This window comes from Phytophthora infestans, genomic scaffold (assembly GCF_000142945.1).
Source record: "Phytophthora infestans T30-4 supercont1.20 genomic scaffold, whole genome shotgun sequence".
NCBI classification, from domain to species: domain Eukaryota; phylum Oomycota; class Peronosporomycetes; order Peronosporales; family Peronosporaceae; genus Phytophthora; species Phytophthora infestans.
The window spans coordinates 1,960,667-1,969,633 of record NW_003303739.1 but is presented as its reverse complement, the minus strand read 5'-3'; positions in this window follow the sequence as shown (position 1 = coordinate 1,969,633).

Below are 8,967 nucleotides of genomic sequence, written 5' to 3'. Positions count from 1 at the left end.
TGACGGCAGATACAGCCGACAGCGCCGTGGCGGTTGAAGCGTTCCTTTACTGGCATTCTCCGTTTGGGCTGCCGCCTAGCTGCATCACAGATCAAGGCTCACACTTCAAAAACGAAGTGGTGAGCGAACTCTCACGACGACTGCGAATGCAGCAGGCGTTCACGCCCGCCTACTGCCCGTGGGTGAAAGGGTCGGTAGAGCGCGCAAACAGAGACATTCTCCAGGTGATCCAAACAATGATACTGGAGTACAAGATCGCTCATCGCGACTGGGTCTACTTGATATCAATGGTACAATCGAGCCTCAATTACACAGCGGTGCCATCACTGGGTAATAGAGCCCCCGTGGAGTTGTTTACTGGATTACCGTGTCCGACACCTCTCAAAGAGTTCTACCTGCCTGATACTGAGGTGTTCAAGGAGGTGCCGCGTGTGACAAGGTCGATGGTTTTCTTGATGCCTTGCGCAGCAGTATTAACGCCATGCACAAGGTGGTTGAGAATCAACGTTTGAAGCAAAGGATGCTGAACAAAAAACGCGAGCATGGGGGAAACGCTGTTAGCTTTACGGAGGGCGACAGCGTCAGCGCTCGAGAGTGGATGAGAAAGCGAGTAACAAGTCACTCGTGACTTCGGGAGGGCTCCGTAGACGCGTTGTACAGGCAGACGCACATTCGTTCGGGGTGAAGGACAGCAGTAGAGGCGATGATTCGTTCGTCCGAGCCGTCGAGTCTGGCGACGACTCGATGGAAACTGGAGGAGGAGCTACCGCCTCCAAGCGACTGGCACTGATCTACAAAGCACTGTGGTTGAAGTAAAGATAAGTTTGTAGATCCAATAATACCTGACAAGTCGGCAACATACGTAGCGCTACAAATTGTGATTACAATCTACAGTAGACTGTAGACTTGCCGCACATCTTACAGAAAGTATCAATTCAATCGAAGCTCTGACTTCTGTAATGTTGTGAAACGTCAGCCTTTTTTAGTATCCCAGCATAACCGTCAGAAGCTCTTAGAACCTAAGGGTCGAGAATAATTCATCACGGAATCTTGTTGACCTCATCCGGGGTGGCGCGCTTGCTCCAATAGGTTAAGTACGATTTGTAGATCTCATAAGGAGGAGCACCAAGCCCCCATCGGTGGTCATTATAGAAAACCTTTCCAACAACTTGACCAGGCCAGAGACCCTCGTTTTTCCACTTCCCAAACTGAACAAGCTGCAGCTTCTTGGCGATTGTTTTCGTGCTCTTCGATTTTGTTGCCTCGTGTATCATTGTCGCAAGGGTATCATCCTTGTAGTTGAGCGAAAGAGTCGCGAACATATTTGCCGCTGATCCTTTTTTTGACATTCGAATAGAGAACGTCGCCCACTCCTTGAATTGTGGGGAAGATTAAAAACCCGCCTCATCCTTCACCTGATTAAGTTTCAATTTCCTGAAAGCATCGTCCGTGGTGACACCAGTTTTTAGCCAGCTCCGGATCTTATTGTTTGTGGCCGTGGGGGCCCAAGCCGCAATCGTGTCGAGGCCAGGGATATTAAAATTAAACCCTCTCTCGTCGTCGTCTTGGCCATCGGTTCTCAAGAGTTTACGACCAAAGATGCCATTCTGACCCTAACGAGCCGATGATGGGACTGCGGGTTGGCTTGTCATCTTGCCGTCTGTTGTCATTGACGCAGCATCTTGCGCTGCAACCACGACAATGACAAATAGCTGTAGTGCGTAGAGCAGCATCGTCAGTTCTGAAACTTCGAGTCTTGTTTGGAAAATTGAGAAATGGGAAAAGGAAGGGAAGGGAGTCTAATGTGCCAGGCAGCTAATACCAGTGTACTGTATTGAAGCTGCTCGTCGAAGACAATCCCCGTGACAAATGCACTGGTTAAGGTTGGTGCAAAACGATCGTCATCATTTTTTTTCTCACTAAACTGCTTCGGACCTGCCCAATCGTCAGTGTTTTTCTAGATTTGTACTGAAATAGCAACGGTTAATAGATACGTCTTCGCAAGATGAATTTGATGTTAATCAAATTAAAATTTGTTTCTCGAACGAGCGGTGTTTTCTGCATATGCTGGTACGAGGTAAGAGGAACGAGTGACCCAGTTTAGCAAGAATATTATTAACTGAGAAAAGAACCCCTCAAAAAATAGGAATGATGTCCCGTACCCGGGAACGGAGGGGTCATTCCAGGAGCTCTGCCTCCCGTCGGGATGACTCGAGACCCTGGAATCACTCCTCACTCCGCCGTCCCGTCAGGGTGGTTCCCGTTGAACTCAACCACGCACGTGCCCCGGACCGAGCCCGTTAGGGTGGCCCTATAAGGGGCCCCAGAACGCCGTAGTCTTGGCTCCGTGGGACCAAAAGCACCTCGCGACATCAAGCCCTTTCCCAGAAGCTCTCCGTTGTCCCACGAAGGCCGACAACAAACGAAGTGAATCCTTCCTTTTTCTAATATGTAGTGTAGTGTATGTAAGGTCGAGAAGGTGTTAGGCCTCTCTTCCGGTTAGCTCTCAGTCTAATATTTCCCTCCTTCTACTCAAGAGGAAGCCAAGCCAATCAACAAACTTTTATTTTCAACTCTCTAGTGTTCCTATCTACCGTTCCTGCAGCCACTGAACAAGACCGTACTCCCTGAACAGCCGCGGACTACCCGACCCTTGAAGGAAGAGGAGGTATACGACATCGGGTGGAGAAGCAGGGTAGTCTGCTAGCTGGAGAAGGTCTTGCTCCAAGTGAAGTCTCGCGGAGAACGTCAGAAGGAAGGACAAGATGTCGGCTACTAGCAACAGAGAAGATGAGAGCGCCACTGTCCGGGAAGAAGAAGGCCCGACCGAGAGTCTGCCTTCGAGAATGCGACTCAGTCTGTTGACTACGCAAGGCCTCCAAAACGTGCAGAATATCATAGACCAAGCGGCTAACCGACTTGGGGGGGAACAACTCTAGTGCTGGTGTCGAGCCACCCGCGGACGCTTTGGGCTCCGGGGTCCCTGCGACCTTCACTTCGGAAGAGTTGGACTCGATGCTGACCCTGAACGGCGGAGGCGGATGAGGTACGGTGCAAGGCTGGCTTAACTCCCTCAACTGGTTGAGATCCATGGCCCCTCCTGAAATTGCCGCCGCTATGGAGAGAACTGGTGGGAACGGTCTCGTGGGGACACCCCCTCCTACGACTCGAGTAAGGACTGCAATCCCGTCGTACCAAGGTTTTACAATCCGAACCCCGAATACGTCATATGGGCAGGACTTCAACCCGTTCTTCTCCCTACCAACTGTCCCTGAAAACGGTGGACGTGCTTCCCCGGCAAGTATTCCTCCGAAGACCTCTAACGCTCCTCCTTGGGGTCTCCAGCCCTCGGTTAACTTGCGAGGTGGCGGGGAGAACGCTCCAGCAGTAACCGTTCCCGTTCCTCAGAGGGTTCCTTTCCAGACCTCGTCGCCTACCGTTCAAATTCCTATCCAAGGCCCGGGGTCTCGAACTTCGATTACCAGTGGAGTCGCGTACGGAGTCGACCCTACGAGAACAACCCGAGCTTCACAAGGAAACGGAGGAACTACGGCTTCTGCCGGAACCCATCAGGGTCTTGCGTATGAGGAATATGGAGGTAACTCCTACTACTCCTCGCCTACGTATGGTAATACGCCTTCGACTACTAGTGGCCAGTATGGTATGCCCACTAACATCCGAAACGCTATTCGCATGCTCCAACCCTTTTACTCGGAAGGAGCGTCGGTTGAGAAAGCTAGATTCTTCTGGGAGGCCTTCGAGAACGCCACTATCGGGCTGGACGAACCCCTGCGTCTTAGCGCTTTCAGGGAGTGCTTGAAAGGCAAGGTCGGCGAAGATTGGTGGATGTACTCGCGCATCAACAGCTTTGAGGCTCTGAGAACTCGGTTCCACAACCAGTTCATCAGTCAGACCCCTTTGCAACTGATTGAGAACCTGAAGAACACTAAACGACCCAGGGGAATGTCCGCCGAAGTGTGGGGCGACATTATTGCAAGTCTCTGCGATGATGCTCAGTGCTACGACACTCAGATGCGCTACCAGTACTTCTTGTCTGGACTTCGGAACCGAGATTGGAGGAACGCTCTCACCACGACAATGATTGACTCCATCCCTGCGGCTGTGGCCATGCTGCTCCTTAAGAATATGCACCGTCCGGTTGAAGACGACTCCGAGTTCGACAATGTGCCGTCCCCTAAAGCTTCCCAAGAGAACGCTGTCCTCGAACGCATGATGAACATGATGCAGCAGACGCAGAATCTACTCGCTCAGCAACAACAGCAACAACTTCAACAGCAACAGCAGTTGATGGAGCGTCCTCTGACGACCGCCTATGCTTCCCCAGCGATGAATGTAGCTGCTGCCTACTCTCCTCCTAATCCGAACCCCTCTCTGCACTATCAACCTACCGGAACGCTTCCTATTACGCCTATCAGGGGCGTTCGTGTGGGTCCGGACTTGCGAACCCAAGATGGTCTTCTCGTGTGCGGTCGGTGTCACACTCTGGGGTGTAGTCGAATTCACTGTCGCCGCGGCAAAGCCACCTGTCCTCACTGTAAGGAAGTGGGTCACATCGGTCCTGAATGTGAGCGTGACCCTCCTAGCGGATTTCGGAACACACAGCCGAGGAACGGACGCAAGTGCTTCCTGTGTGATGAATCGGGTCATATGTTGGCGGAGGGCCTTTAAAGACGTCACTGAAGAGACTTGGCGGTCCGACAGGGGCGACGGTGGGACCTGTCCTAGGACAAGCGCCCAACCAGCAAGGATGGGGGCGAGAGGGAGGGGAAGGGAGTGTCGCTCCTTCCTCTTGTCTATGGATCGACACAAATGGGAACACTTTGAACTCCGCGGAGGAGTCGACCAAGAGGTATGAAGTGTGTCCTGTTGGAGGTGGGATGAGTTCCGCCTTACCGGAAAAAAATGAAACGAACGTAAGCAATGAGCATATGACGAGAACTGAAGAAATACTGCCGTTTGAGCATGGAGGACGTACGGTGCCCGTGTGGAACGGGGTATCGGTAGTCTCAAACCCCAACGACTGTTGGAAGACGGAGGGAGAAGCGTCTGTAAAAGAGGTAGGCTCGGGACCCGTATGGGACGATTCCGCTATAGCTGCGAACGTCGACGCACGCTCCAATACGAACCTGAGAATGGTTACGAGAGATGACCACGAGAGCGAAATCGAAACAACGAGCAAAAAACTAAACAAGGAAGGAGAGACGAAAGAGCCCCAACTTCAGGCGTCCTCAACGGAACGAGACTACCCGTCGACGTCAACGAACCACAAGAGTGTGGTTTCGAGCGTGCTCGATCAAGACGAGGAAAAAGGTGAGTCCAATAACGGCCCTATACAGGAGGTGTTACTCCCAGATGTGAAGGGGGTACTCGAAAGCCCAACCCGAGACGAATACGGGGCTACCGAAGCTAGAGTGCCAGTATCAAAGACGGAACCACGCGAGCAGGAGAAAGACGTGACCCCTCCTGAGAGAGACGACGCTTTCGAAAGGGACTCTGAGGACGTCGCCAGTGCTAAGTCTCCAAAGGATGAACTGGAGAAGGAGCCTTCCTTCGCGAGGGTACTCACCAAAGAAGAACTAGATACGTTGGAAGAAGGTAAGCCATCCGAGCTGGCTAAGGAGAAAGAAGAATATGACAAAGAGCTCGAAGAACGACTGTTTCCTCTCGATGAAGTCGAACTGAAGCGCCAGTTAGTTGAGAATGCGGAACAATCGAAGGAATTGTCTCTTGCCGAGTTGAGTGACTTACTAGGCATTCCCGAAGAACAACTAGTGAGGACCCGAGATTCTTCCCCCGGTCGGCTATCAACTCCTGAGTACTGGTTGGAATGGTTCCAAAAGACACTAGCCTCGTCCGGAGAAGCGAAGCGAGCCAACCGAAATTTCCAAGAGGAAAAGCCAGTACGGATCAACTCTGTGACGTCGGACGACTCCGATTACCGCGATGAAGGAGGAGGGACCGCGACGAAGAGGTTCTCGTGGCAGGACGCGCCAACGACGATAGTGCACTTCCCGGAGCTGAGGGTCCCTCCTCTACCAGGAGAAGAGTGTCCCGCGGACCCCTCTGTAGTGGAAGACAATATCGCGCTAACCCTGGGAAGTTCACCCAAAAGGCCCTCCGACCTCGGTGAAACCGAGTACGAGTTGCTGGACTCTCGCGGTATCGTGCCGGACCCTTGGCGAGCCATGGTGCGACGAGCAGTATACTTCCTCGTTAAGGCAGAAGCTTCAAGTGGGGGTGACTGGTGTGAAGGGTGTATTGGCGAAGGATCACTAGAAGAAGAAAAGAAAGATGACTCCCCGCCCCCCTCTAGGCTCCAAGATCTCCTAAGCCGGATCGAGGACTGGATCAATAGCCTCACTGTTCCCACTGACTCGCGATCGAAAGAGTTACTGACTAAAAATATTGCGGACCTTTACGAGGAGGAGGCTGACCAACTTCGCTTGAAGATCCTCGAGAGGAGTTCACCTGCCGACTCTGTCGTTGGAAAGATCCTGCTCCTAGGGGCTCTCCAGCGCCGAAGATAGTCAGTTTCGACTGCTCCTCTCTATTCGGTAACCGTACCGAAGCCCTCGGACCGAACTGTTCTTCACGAGATAAGGAAAACGGGTTGTACGGCTATGTGAAAGTCGTCGCTGACGCTCCAGAACCTCGCCCGAAGCCAGGCCTGGTGGAAGTACCGAGCTCTACTAATAACTGGTCTACTGACGAGGACGAAGGAATCGTTCCCCTCGGCAAGCGAGTGATCGGATCGGTGGGGGGCGTGGAAGCTCTATCGTGGGGGTTTATCGAGAGCCTCCCGGCCGAACTTCTCATCGACTCCGGAGCCGTAGCGTGCCTAGTGCATAGGCGGGTATTGAAGCGTCTCGGCTTAACTAACTCTCCTCTAATGCCCTACGTTGGCAGTCTGAACGGTGTGTCCGGGTCTGCGCTCGATATAGAAGGAGTAATCTACTTGCCGGTGACATTGGGCTCTGTCGAGAAGAGAATACCGTTTGCCGTTGTACCTAAACTACATGTCGACGCTATCCTGGGCACCAACGCTCTCAAGGACTTTCGCGCCGTGGTGGACTTGGACGAGAATACAGTCACACTAAAGGACACGAGAGAGGTGTTCCCTCTGGGGTCTCCTCGGGTGGAAGAGTCTTACCTGTCCCGCATCTCATCTACCATTCGAATCTACCCTGGTGGACAAGCACTAGTAGTTGCGGAGGTGCAAGGTCAACTGAGCGACGGGACCACCGTCCTCATAGAGGGGCTTTCTGCGCTGGATGACTCCATTAAAGTTGCTAGGACCCTGTGCACTGTGTATAACGACCTAGTGATCGTGGAAGTATGCAACCCCTCTATCGAGAACACCGTCGTCAAGAGAAGCACCCGATTGGCGAGTGTTACGGTAATCCCAGCGTCGGCGCTTCAGCAAGGAACCGCTGTGAGTGTAAAGCACGGAACCGCCCTGCCCGGCGAGGCCCAGACTAGGGACCAAAGAGCTCAAGACCTGTGGATCCACTCGGTCATTAGCGCCTCTAATTCGACGGCCGAAGTCGCTCAAGAATCCATACCAGGGGTGGACAAAGTACTCAAGGAGGAGCTCTACGTCGACCTGGACGAGTCTAAATTGGGGAGCGAACAGAAGAGAATATTCACGGAGTTCCTCCAACCGTTCAAGGACATGTTCGTCGAAACTACGATGCGCCCCGGACGGACGAACCTGCTCGAGTTTTCTATTGATACTGGAGAGCACTCGCCTATAAAGCAACCCCCTTACCGAGTGTCCAAGGCGGAAGGAGATGAGATGGAATCCGAGATACAAGAATACTTAAGGCAAGAACTCATACGACCCTCTTCTAGCCCTTGGGCGAGCCCGGTGCTTATGATCCGCAAACCTGACGGCGGGATACGGTTCTGCATCGACTATCGAAGACTGAACGCTGTGACTATCAAGGACTGCTACCCGATGCCGCTCATCGATGACATTCTAGATGTACTCGGCAACGCTAAGCTGTTCTCTGCGATGGACATCGCATCCGGCTACTGGAATGCCCCAATGGCTGCTGATAGCGTGGAGAAGACTGCCTTCACCTGCAAATATGGTCTCTTCGAGTGGCTCGTAATGCCGTTCGGGCTGTGTAATGCCGTACCGGCCTTCGAACGACTGATGGAGACTGTGCTTGTTGACCTTAAGTGGCGGACTTGTCTAGTGTACCTCGACGCCTGCGTGGTCTTCAGTGAAGACTTTCCTACCCACCTAGTACGACTAAAACAAGTCTTGGAACGGTTCCGGTCGGCGGGATTCAAGCTCAAGATGAAAAAATGCAAGTGGGCACGCGACCAGGTATCGTTTTTGGGTCACATCGTCACTCCGTCTGGCATATTGCCCAACCCCGAGAAGGTCAACTCGGTGATGAACGTGCTCAGATTGCACGACTTGCACACTGTGAGGGCGTTCCTGGGTTTGACTAGTTACTTCAGGCGGTACATCCCGGGGTACGCGGCCATATCGGCCCCAATCGAACGGCTTAAGATGAAAGGGGCCCGATTCTTCTGGAGCGGCGACTGCGAGGCCGCTTTCCTGCAACTAAAGCGTAAGCTGGTGGAACCTCCCATCCTGGTGTATCCCGACTTTTCGAAACGCTTCCATCTATATGTGGACTCGTCTAAGCTAGCTGTAGGGGCGTGCTTGATGCAAATCGTGGAGGGGCGCGAGAGAGTCGTGGCCTATGCGAGCAAGCTACTAGTTGGCTCCGAGAAGAACTGGGTCCATAAGGAGGACGATACGTCGGAGATCGAGTGCTGGGGTATCGGTTGGGCCACGCGCAAGTTCCGCTGCTACCTGGACCGTTGCGAGTTCGACCTATACACGGACCAAAAAGCTTTGACGTGGGTATTCAACGAAAGTAATCGTACGAGCAACGCTAAGCTGGCTAGGTGGGCCATGGAGTTGTC